The sequence below is a fragment of the Solanum verrucosum genome, unplaced genomic scaffold, assembly GCF_900185275.1.
Source record: "Solanum verrucosum unplaced genomic scaffold, falcon-dt-bn FXZP01000247.1, whole genome shotgun sequence".
NCBI lineage: Eukaryota > Viridiplantae > Streptophyta > Magnoliopsida > Solanales > Solanaceae > Solanum > Solanum verrucosum.
Window position 1 is genome coordinate 721806 of NW_026020125.1, and position 12553 is coordinate 734358.

Genomic DNA, 12553 nt, shown 5'->3' on the forward strand with positions numbered 1-12553 from the left:
GTTACTAAGATTAACATGTGTCCCCAGTTCTTTCTGGAGGACTTCCAGAAGTTGGCGGTAAAATTGTGCGCCTCTATCAGAGATAATAGATACTGGGACACTGTGTAGCCTAAAAATCTCTCTAATATAGAGCCCTGCATAGTCTTTGGCCGAAAAAAGTAGCCCTGACTGGTAAAAAGTGGGCTGATTTTGTTAGTTCAACAATTACCCAATAGAGTTAAACTTGCGACGAGATTGAGGTAACCCTGTAATAAAATCCATATTAATATGCTTCCCACTTCCACAAAGGAATGGCTATCTCCTGAACTAGCCCAGCGGGTTTTGGTGCTCAACCTTCACCTGCTGGCAGTTAGGACACTATGCCACAAATTCAGCAACGTCATTCTTCATCCCGTGCCCAATAGATCTCCTTAATATCATGGTACATCTTCGTCGAACCAGGGTGAATAGAATAACGGGAATGATGTGCATTTCCATAATTCGATGTCGAAGCCCTGCAACATTTGAACACACAATCAATCGCTATATTTTGAGGACTCCATCTTCTGCTATATCAAATGTTAAAGACTGTGGATCCTGAGCCTTGGCTTTAAGCTGTTCTAAGCTAGGATCCTCTTGTTGTCATGACTTTACTTCTACAACTAGAGATGATACGACTATGTCTTGAATTGTTACCCCACTCTCTCTGCCTCTAACAATCTGACTCCTAAAGATAGCTAACTGATGCAGCTCCCGCGCTAGCTCACACTTCTCAATGTCTAAATATGATAAACTACCCATAGATCTTCGACTGAGGGCATCAACTACCACATTCGCCTTTCCTGGATGATATAAAATATCCACGTCGTAGTCTTTCAGTAACTCAAGCCATAGACGCTGTCGAAATTTAACTCTTTCTGTCTAAATATACATTGAAGACTCTTATGATATGTGAAGATGTCAACATGAATGCCATACAAATAGTGTCTCCAGATCTTTAACGCATGCACAACTGCAGCCAACTCTAAATCGTGGGTTGGATAGTTCTTCTCATGCTTCCTCAACTGCCTTGAAGCATATGCGATAACCTTACCATGTTGCATTAGAACACATCCCAACCCAACACCAGAAGCATCACAATACACCACATAGCCTTCTGAACCGTCTGGTAATGCAAGAACTGATGCTGATGTCAACCTGTCCTTCAGCTCCTGGAAACTGTGCTCGCAAGCCTCAGTCCACTGGAACTTAGCTGCCTTTTGAGTCAGCTTCGTTAATGGGCCTGAAATTGAAGAAAATCCTTCTACAATCCTTTTGTAGTACCCAACTAACCCTAAGAAACTACGAACCTCAGTTGGAGTCATGGGTCTGGGCCAAGTCTTTACGGCCTCAATCTTTTGCATATCAACCGCAATGCCTGCATATGATACAATATGGCCTAAGAAAGCTACAGAGTCTAACCAGAACTCACACTTAGAAAACTTTGCATAAAGTTCCCGGTCTCGAAGAACCTGAAGGACTGCTCACAAATGATTTTCATGCTCACCTTTTGAACGTGAATACACCAAAATATCGTCAATAAAAACAATAACAAACAAGTCTAGATACGGTCTGAATATACTATTCATCAGGTCCATGAACACTGCTGGGGCATTAGTTAATCCAAAAGACATTACCAAGAACTCAAAGTGTCCATATCTAGTCTCCCGAACTCGTATCTGGTGGTACCCTGATCTTAAATCAATCTTTGAGAAACACTTAGCACATTGTAATTGATCAAACAAGTCATCTATCCTCGGAAGGGGATACTTATTCTTTATAGTTGCCTTATTCAACTGTCGGTAATTGATACACATCCTCAGTGAGCCATCTTTCTTTCTCACAAATAATACTGGTGCACCCCATGGTGAAGCACTGGGCCTGATAAAGCCTTTATCAAGCAAATCTTTCAGCTGATCCTTTAACTCTTTTAGCTCAGCAGGAGCCATTCTATAAGGAGGGATAAATATGGGTTATGTACCTGGTAGCATATCGATAGCAAAATCAATTTTTCGTTCTGGAGGGATACCATGGAGTTCATCTGGAAATACATCTAGAAACTCATTAACTACCGGAATAGACTGAAGAGTCGGTGGTTCTGCATCTATATTATGAACGCGAACAAGATGATAAATACAACCCTTGGTAATCATCCTCCTCGCCTTAAGATAGGAAATAAACCTACCTTTCAGCGTTGTTGTATCGCCTTTCCATTCCAGAACTGCCTCTCCTGGAAAGTGGAATCTAACTATCTTTGTCCGACACTCAACATTAGCATAACAAGATGCTAACCAGTCCATACCCATAATAACGTCAAAATCAACCATCTCTAATTCTACCAGGTCTATAGAGGTCTGACGGTCGATAATTTCTACAGTGCAACCTCGATAGACTCTCCTGACAATAGTAGACTCACCAACTGGTGTAGATACAATAAAGGGTCGATCTAATGACTCTGCTACTATACATAACCTCCCCGCAATAAATGGAGTAACATAAGACAAAGTAGATCCAGGATCTATCAAAGCATAAAAACAATGGGAGCAAACAATCAATGTACCTGTCACAACATCTGGTGATGACTCTGAGTCTTGTCGGCCGGTTAATGAATATGTACGGTTCTGTCCACTACCAGAACTAGATGCTCCCTCTCTGCCTCCACCTCTACCCCTACGTGTTGAAGTATGGGGTCCACGCCCTGTAGACTGTGCTGATAAGGAGGAACTTACTGCTGACCTGGTCGACTGACCTGTACCACCCTGACCTATGGTAGGGCAGTTTCTCCACATATGCCCCTCCTGTCCACAAGAATAACAACTTGTGGAACCCTGTCTACACCTCTTGAAATGCATCCTACCGCAAGTAATGCAACGCGGCGGGGATGTCCTAGCCTGTCCTGAACCCCTCTGCTGCTGCAAGCCTGATGCTCGTGAACCCTCACCTGAGCCTGACTGTTCCTGACGATCAAATCTACTACCCTGGAACTACTGTGGTGGAGGTCTAGGTGGCCTAATAAAATATCGGGGTCTGGGACCACCCTGAAAATCTCCCTGCGAACCAGCGGGCCTAGCCCTCTTCTGTCTCTCTCTATCGACCCTCTCACTCGTATACAGTAGATGTCGGCGATCCTCTATGCCCTGTGCGAAGGCCTGAATCCGCGAGATATCCATATTATCATTTAACGCTGTGATAGAACAAGCCTCGATATAGTCTGAGTCAAGCCCTCCCACAAATCTACGCACACTGTCATGCATCGTATCAACAAATGCTGGTGCATATCTAGCCAATGAATCAAATCTCAACCCGTACTCTCGGACACTCATGCCACCCTGTCGGAGGTTCAGAAACTGGTCCACCCGGCCATCCCTAATCTCTTGAGGCAAATAGTGATCTATGAAAGCTTCTGTAAAGCTATCCCAAGTGGGTAGAGATGTATCTTTTTTCCTAAATCTCTCCCAACTTTCATACCACAATACTGCAACTTCACGCAATCGAAATGCTGCTAACTCAACTGACTTAGTCGTTGAGGCATGCATGACTCTGAAGATCCTATGAAACTGATCAACAAAGTGCTGAGGGTCTTCTCTGCGATATGTCCCTATAAACTGTGGAGGATTCAAGGCAAGAAATTCACGAACTCTCGAACTTCCGGGCCCTTCAAAAGGTTCGGTAATATCTGGCACAACTGGTTGGCACTGTGCAGCTACTAACTGTGCTAACATATATACTGCACTCTTGAAATCCTGATCAGATGGAATAGGAGGAACTAGAGGTGGTACTGTTGGTGGAGCCGGAAGTCCTGTAGCCCTCGGAGGCTCCTGAAGTTGTGGAGAAGCTATAGGGGGCTGAGAAGATGTCTCCCTCTGGGTCTCACAATGGGCCACCTCCACCTGTGGTACTTTGTCGGTACCCTTACTTGCAGTTGTATCTAGCCCCTGGCTAGTTATGGTCTGTCTAGTTTCAGTCATCTCTATCTGCATACAAGTATCAATTATAAGCCAGAAACCTCAACCCTTAAGACACCGCTCTATAGCACGAGGTGAGCAAAAGAAGGATAGTCATTCTAACATGCCCGACAGCTTCTTGCTTATCGAATGTGGTGCACAACACATTTATAAACAAGACTCTACTAGACATGGCTTGCAGACTCCCTAGGATACGACGTTGCTCTGATACCAAGTTTGTCACGCCCCAGATTCAAGGGCGCAACTGGCTCCTAATACCAGAACTCAGGCTCGAGCTGACCCTGCTGAACCATTTGCTAGTAGCGCATGGCAGCCACAAACAGTCTAGAAAATAAATAAGTATATCTTGGCTTAAAATTATGCCATCGGCCGGCAAGGCCCCTGTCAACTGATCTATAAAGGAAACAACTACTTCCAGGAAATCATATAAATAAATAGTCAACTAGCACAGAAGTCCTGATTGGGCCGTCGAGGCCACCATGATATCTATACCAAAACTAAAAGCAGGTAAATATCAGTACAATACATAAAACAACTCACAAGCTTCAACAAACCAACAACATAGGCCAGAATGGCCATAACGTAGCTATAAACCCTACACACTAGTCTGCAAGCCTCTAAGAGTAGTAAAGATTGGTGGGACAGGGCCCCAGCCTACCCATGAGAATATATACAACAAAAGGTAAAAAACCTCCCAACTCTGGCAGCTCCGGAGGAAAGGGGCTGACCAACCGGACAAAAGTCAATCCTACTGATAAGGAGGTCTACTCGGTCTTCTGTCACGACCTGCATGCATGAATGCAGTTCCCACAAGGCAATGGGGCGTCAATACAAAATAATGTACAGAGTATGAAATGCAATAGACTATGAGGAGGTATCCTGATATACTGGAATAATCTGATAAATAAATTAAGGATAATATAACTGTACTGACCTGCTTCTAGATCTAAATTTATCAAATATAATAAAACAACAACCTAACCAAGCTTCCATAAGCTCGGTAGGTACAAACAGCACACACGACCACCTATTCAGGCCCCCATAAGCCCGGAAGGTGCCAATCAGCCTGTATACCCCTATTGGTAGTCCCCTAGCCCCGCAGGCAGTACGTAGCCCTCTTAGGCATCAACATAGCTTATAGACAACTCATAGCCCTCTTAGGCAACAACATGGCCCTGTAGGAAGCACATAACCTTTTTAGGCATCAATATATATATCCCTGTAGGCAACTCATAGCCCTTCTAGGCATCAATATAGCCTCGTAGACAACTCATAGCCCTTTTAGGCATCCATATAGCCCTGTAGGCAGAACATAACCCTGCTAGGCATAGATCACATTCCTGCAGCTAACCACAATAGCCCAAAGGCAACAATAACAATCCAACAGCTAAAAGTGAACAATTTAGTTATAGGCAACCTATACAAATAGCTTCTAAGTCGTGTCCAACATACGAATGTTACTACTGAATAAGAATCCTGATAAAAGAGGATTATATGCACTCGAGCAGCCAACAATCAACAATAATGGCTACAAGTATAACAACGATAACAACTCAATTACATTGCTCCTAAGCTTTAAGGAAACATGCCATAGGAAGAGAATAGCCTTAACATACCTTTTTCGCTAAATTCACGTGGCCTAACGACTTTAACTCATAACTTCCTCGATACTACAACAAGGTAGGACTATAATCAACACACAAAAATAAAAGATATCATGACAATATGATAAAAGATATGTATTTCCATCGCAAATTGATGTTTGCTGCTTATAAAAGCTAAAGTCGATGAAAGAAGGGTCTTACCTTGATCCTAGGTTCGTAATTCACCTCAAAACCTTCAAATATATTCAAACCCCTGCTGTCCTAACACTAAAGTGTGATATGCTACGCAATCGATAAAACAAATTATACCACGATGATGAGCCCAACAAGTAGAACAACTTTCGTCAAGGACTTAAGTCGAGAAAATCTATACTTCACTTGATCCTATAAATGGATTTCTCTAATTTCTCTGGTTTTTAGCTTAAAAATGAAGAAAAATGTCGAAGGAGAAGATATATGTAACATTTTACCGACTTAGGGCCCCACCTCACGTGCCTGCTTGCGCAGTCCCTCGAAAATGCGAATATCTCTCTATTCTTAAGTCGTATGAATGAACGGTTTGATGCGTTAGAAACTAGACTCGTAGACCTTCGATTTCATAGCTTGCGGGGACCACAACTCTTTATTGATTGGGAGAAAACGTCCGAGACATTTGACTCAAATTTCAGACAATCTTTAAAAATGAATTTATGGTAACTTTCTCCAACTTTTATTTTGCCACTTATCTAACTTCAAAACTTGAGATACAACACTTAAGCACTTAAAATAACACATAACAAATCCTTTTAAGTTATTACTCACCCTCCTTGTCTTTCCACGAAGATACGAGTTAATTTAGACGTTTTGAAAAGTCGGGGTGTTACATTAGGACTCTATAATTCTCTCCTATATAAGGATGTTGTAACTCAACATTATTTTTATCAATACAATCCTTGATTTCTCTAATCCTAGACGTGAAATTTCTACATGGTATCAGAGCATAAAAGCTCCTCCGCTCTTTGAGTATTAATAAAAAAAATCACGTTGCAAAAGCCCCTTCTACCAAAACAATGTCAACCTCCTCTCTTCACCAAATCATTGTCGCTTGCTCCATTAAACTTAAGCCAACAAACTACCTTATAAAGAGGACACAAATATCCCAATTGATTCAGGTGATGAAACTAACGTATCTCATCTATGAACCAAGTAAAAGTAGTTGTTCCACTAAACAGACTGCTAGGGAAGTTGTAGCGGTTAGGAAGGATGTAAAAGATAATGGCACCATTGATGATTGGAAGTAGAAAAATGTGTTCCTAAGGAGTTGGATCTCAAGCACCTTGACAAAAAAAAAGCATGCACCTAATTGTGGGTTGCTCAACTGTCAAGGAGATGTGGGAATGCTTGGAAAAAGCTTACATTCAAGAAACAAAATAATTAATTTTGCTAGAGGTTTAGGTCTCAAATACAAGACCTTTGTCATATTAGGTAAGACACCATATTCCACCCTTAATCAATTTGTTTATACTCTCACGAGTTTTGATATAAGGGAAGATGAAGAAAAGGTGTCACAACAAAACCATAACATGGTATTCTCTGCCCAAAAGGCAGGGGAAAAAGAAACAACAACATCCACTCCAGAGAAACAGACATCGCATTCATACCGAAGCATTGACAAAAATAAGTTTTTGCTGGGTATTCAAAGTTTTTTTTTGCTGCGTATTCAAATTAAGCTAGGAGTAACCGTTCCTCTACTCACTAGCTTGAGGGGAAGTGTTGAAGAAGAATGAAGTAGACAATTAAAACATGTCAAAGGAACAGGTCCAACGAAGCTGACTGACGTGTCTACAACAAGTGTTGATGAAGAAGGAAGCTGACGATTGGAACATGTCAAAGGAACAGGTCCAACGAAGCTAACTGACGAGTTTACAACACTGTTGTAGAATTAGAGTCGCACTAGGATTAAACTACTTATATTAATTAGGATAATATTACGATTTGGATTAGATTATGATTAGGATTATAGTACAACTAGGATTAGATTATTTATATTTGCCTTATTATTATATAATAGTAGTAATAGGTATTGTAGTAGGACTCTAAGTATAGTTAACTTACAACTCTACAATTCTCTCCTATATAAGGAGGTTGTAACTCAACATTATTTTTATCAATACAATCCTTAATTTTTCTAATCCTAGACGTGAGATTTCTACAGTATGATCCAATTTCTCTGTTCTAATCTGTTGTTATGTGTTTCAGATCATGCCTCCTCATAGAGTTTACGCACGGAATGCTTATGTACGCAATGCTAATGCAGTTCCTCCAGTCCCAGACCATGAGGTTACGAATGTAGAATTTTAGAGTGCTATCCAGCTCTTGGCTCAGAGTGTAGCCAACCAGAACAATCAACAGGCTCTAGTTCATGCAAATGCTAATAATGGATCAGCTGCAGTCAGGGTTCGAGATTTTATTCGAATGAATCCACCTGAGTTTCTAGGGTCGCAGGTTGGTGAGGACCCACAGAACTTCCTTAAAGAAGTTAAGAAAATCTTTGGAGTGATGCAAGTGACTGGTAATGGTAGGGTTAAGTTGGCATCCTACCAGCTTAAGGATGTAGCTCACATTTGGTTCACTCAATGGAAAGAAAATAGGGGTGTGGATGCAACTCTTGTGACTTGGGAGTGTTTTACTGGAGCTTTTCTAGACAGGTTCTTCCTAAGGGGGTTGAGAGAGGCTAAAGCTCAGAAGTTTATGAACTTGAGACAAGGTACAATGCCAGTCCAAGAATACAGACTTAAGTTCACCTAACTCTCCAGGTATGCTTCACACATGGTTGTCGATCCAAGGGCACAAATGAGTAAGTTTCTATTTTTGGTATCCGACTTGGTGAAGACAGAGTGCATGAATGCTATGTTATTAGAGGATATGAATATCTCTAGGCTTATGACTCATGCTCAGCAGGTTTGGGGAGATAATCTTAGGGAAATGGCTAAGGACAACAAGAAGGCTAGAACAGGCAAATATGAGTACTCTCAGCAAAAGTCGGGCGGTGGTAATCGATCACAGTTTCAGCAGAGGTCTACAACCCCAACACCTTCATCAGCTTGTGCTCCATCCTCCAAGTTTCGATAGAATTAGAAAAGTAGGGCATCTGATTCTAAGTCTCAAGGGAGTGCTTCAAGTAACAAGACTTTTCCAACTTGTCCAAAGTGTGGCAAGAACCATCCGAGCGAGTGTCTTGTAGGAAAGGAAGGGAGTTTTGGATGTGGTCAGGCTAGGAAGGGGCAAGGAGGTAACAACAAAAGGTATATCTATCATCTTGTTCGGGTTAAAGATTCAAACTTTGAAACCCCAACTCTTGAGTTAGTCCTTGTAGTAAATGAGTTTCCAGAAGTGTTCCCAGAAGATCTTTCCAGGGTTCCTCCCGAAAGGGAGATTGACTTCAGAATAGATTTCCTTCTAGATACCCAGCCGAGCTTAAGGAATTGAAAGAGTAGTTGAAAGACCTTCTAGATAAAGGTTTCATCAAACCTAGTATCTCTCCATGGGGTGCTCCAGGGTTATTCGTGAAAAATAAAGATGATTCTCTTAGAATGTGCATTGACTATCAGAGTTGAACAAAGTCACAATCAAGAATAAGTATCTTATCCCTAAGATTGATGACTTGTTCGACCAATTTCAAGGTGCTAGTTACTTTTCGAAGTTAGACCTCAAATATGGCTATCATCAGCTCAGAGTCAGAGATAGTGACATCCTGAAAACAACCTTCAGAACTCGGTATGGTCATTATGAATTTGTAGTTATGTCTTTTGGACTAACAAATGCTCTTGCAGCTTTCATAGACTTAATGAACATGGTGTTCAAACAATATTTGGATTTGATGGTTATTGTCTTTATTGATGATATCCTCGTTTATTCTCGGGATAAGGAGGAGCATGCGACTCAACTGAGAGTTGTTCTGCAAACTCTCAAAGATCGCAGTTATTCGCTAAGTTCAGCAAATGTGACTTCTGGTTGCAATCAGTCACTTTCCCTGGTCATGTGGTGTCTAGTGAAGGAATCCGAGTGGATTCTCAGAAAATAGAGGTAGTGAAGCAATGGCCCAAACCTACCTCTCCAGCATATATCAGAAGTTTCTTGGGTTTTGCCGGTTATTACAAGAGATTTGTTGAAAGATTTTCATTCATAGCTTCCCTATTAACTAAGTTGACTCGAAAAAAGGTTAAGTTTCTGTGGTCAGATGAATGTGAGAAAAGCTTCTCAGAACTGAAAACTAGGTTGACTACATGTCCTGTCTTGACTTTACCAGATGGTTCAGATGGCTATGTGATCTATTTTGATACATCCAGAGTCGGCCTAGGTTGTGTGTTGATGCAATGAGGTAAGGTTATAGCTTATGCTTCTACACAACTTAAGGTCCATGAGAAGAACTATCTGACTCAAGACCTCGAGCTTGCAGCTGTAGTATTTGACCTGAAGATTTGGAGACATTACTTGTATGGTGTTCACGTAGATGTGTTCACAGACCATAAGAGCCTCTAGTATGTGTTCACCCAGAAAGAATTAAATCTTCGTCGGAGAAGGTGGCTTGAATTCATCAAAGACTATGACATGAATGTGCTTTACCATCGTGGTAAGGCTAATGTAGTGGATAATGCCCTCAACAGACTATTTATGGGTAGTGTAGCACATGTTGAGGAAGAAAGAAGGAGTTAGACAAAGAGGTTCACTGGCTTTCTCGCTTAGAAGTTTTCCTTACGGATACATCAGATGCTGGTGTGATAGTTCAGAACATATCAGAATCTTCATTGGTAGCAAAGGTTAAGGAAAAATAAGATAGTGATCTTATATTACTCCAGTTGAAGGGTGCAGTTCATCAGCAGAAAGTTGAGGTTTTCTCCCAAGGGGGAGAGAGTGTGCTTCGTTACCAGGGTCGCTTATGTGTTCCTAAGGTGGGTGAGTTGAGGCAACAGATCCTTACTGAAGCTCATAACTCCAAGTATTTTATTTATCCAAGTGCTACTAAGATGTACCATGATATATGGTAAGTCTTTTAGTGGAACGACATGAAGAGGGACATAGCAGATTTTGTGGCTAAGTGTCCTAATTGTCAACAAGTCAAGGTAGAACATCAGAAACCAGGAGGTATGACTTAAGAGATTGACATTTCTACATGGAAGTAGGAAGAGATAAACCTGGACTTCATTACAGGTTTACCTCATACTCGCAGACAGCATGACACCATTTGGGTGATAGTAGATAGAGTTACTAAGTCCGCTTACTTCTTGGATGTCAAGACTACAGATTTAGCGGAGGACTATGCTAAACTCTACATCAATGAGATAGTTAGGTTGAATGGGGTTCCTTTGTCTATCATCTCAAATAAAGGTCCTCATTTTACTTCTTATTTCTGGAAATCTTTTCAGAAAGATCTTGGTACTCAGGTGACTCTAGCACAACATTTCATCCACATACGGATGGTCAGGCAGAGCGTACCATTCAGACCTTAGAGGACATGTTGAGAGCTTGCGAAATCGATTTCAAGGAAAGTTGGATGATCACCTACCTCTCATAGAGTTCGCCTAAAATAACAGTTACCATTCCAATATTCAGATGGCCCTTTATGAGGAACTATATGGGCGTAGATGCAGGTCCCCGATTGGTTGGTTCGAAGTAGGTCAAGCGGCCTTAATTGGGCCAGATTCGGTTCATGAAGCTATGGGAAAAGTTTAGCTCATCAGAAATAGACTTAAAACAGCCCAGAGTCATTAGAAGTCCTATGCAGATGTAAGGAGAAAGAACTTAGAGTTCCAAATCGATGATTGGGTGTTCCTGAAGGTGTTACCTATGAGGGGGGTGATAAGATTTGGCAAGAAAGGGAAGCTCGTCTGAGATATGTAGGTCCTTACAAAATTCTGGAAAGGGTTGGTAAGGTTCATCCAGTCTTTCACATTTCCTTGTTGAAGAAGTGTGTGGGTGATCCGACATCGATAGTACCATTAGAAAGTGTGGTTGTGAAGGATAGTCTCACTTATGAAGAGGTGCCAGTTGAGATTCTTGACTGTCAGGTTCGTAGGTTGAGAAATAAAAAAGTCGTTTCAATGAAAGTTTTGTAGAAGAGTCAGTCCATAGAGGGAGCTACTTGGGAAGAAGAAGCAGCCATGAAGGCAAAGTATCCTCACCTCTTCCTTCCGATTCTGTTTCAGCTTAAGGTAATAGTTCCTCTTCAGTCTCTGAGTTTATTCTTGCGTAAATTCAATATCAGTACCTTGTTCCTCACGTTGTTCTTGAATTTCAACATATTTGCATGATTTTTCTAACTCAGTTCAGTTAGATTTCAGTTTCTAGTACTTAGTGGCTGTCACGACCCAGGGATACACCCTAGATGTAACATGGCGTACAGGACCCCGAGATGCCTCATACAAGCCACTTAGCTTTCATAACATAAGATAATAGAAATGAGCGGGAATTTAAAACATTTTCAACAATATCAAAGTCTTTATAAAACGAGCGAAAGTCTAATACACTTGTCTCAAACCATCTAACATAAGAATAAATCTTGGGACACGGCCCATATAATAGTTTTAAAATGAAATGAAAGTCATAAAGGGAAAATGGTGGTCAAATCCTCAAATCCTATAAAGACTTACCAAATCTTCAATCTTTGCTCTACTATAATCCTAGCCACGAGTGTGAGAATCAATATCACCGGACCCTACATTTGAATAAGAAATATAGGCAAGAGTATAAGTTAGTACAAACATGTACTAAATATGATGGCTAGCATAAACATCAACATAGGCATAACATATGCATTAATAAACATAAGATATATACCATAATCATAAGAGATAACAACATAAATCATAAGCATAATCAATGCACATAAATTATCATAATGTAAGAGGAATACTTCTCAAGTGACCTCAACTAATCAATAGTTAAGACTTGGGTCATCCACCTCTAGTCATACATATCAAGGAATGC

At 41.0% G+C, this 12553-nt stretch overlaps 1 protein-coding gene across 1 annotated transcript in view; it reads right to left on the bottom strand.

Moving 5' to 3' along the window:
* Nucleotides 1-12553, bottom strand: part of LOC125825796 (mechanosensitive ion channel protein 10-like) — a 676215-nt gene that overhangs the window by 618538 nt on the left and 45124 nt on the right. The gene's annotated exons all lie outside the window — the stretch shown is intronic.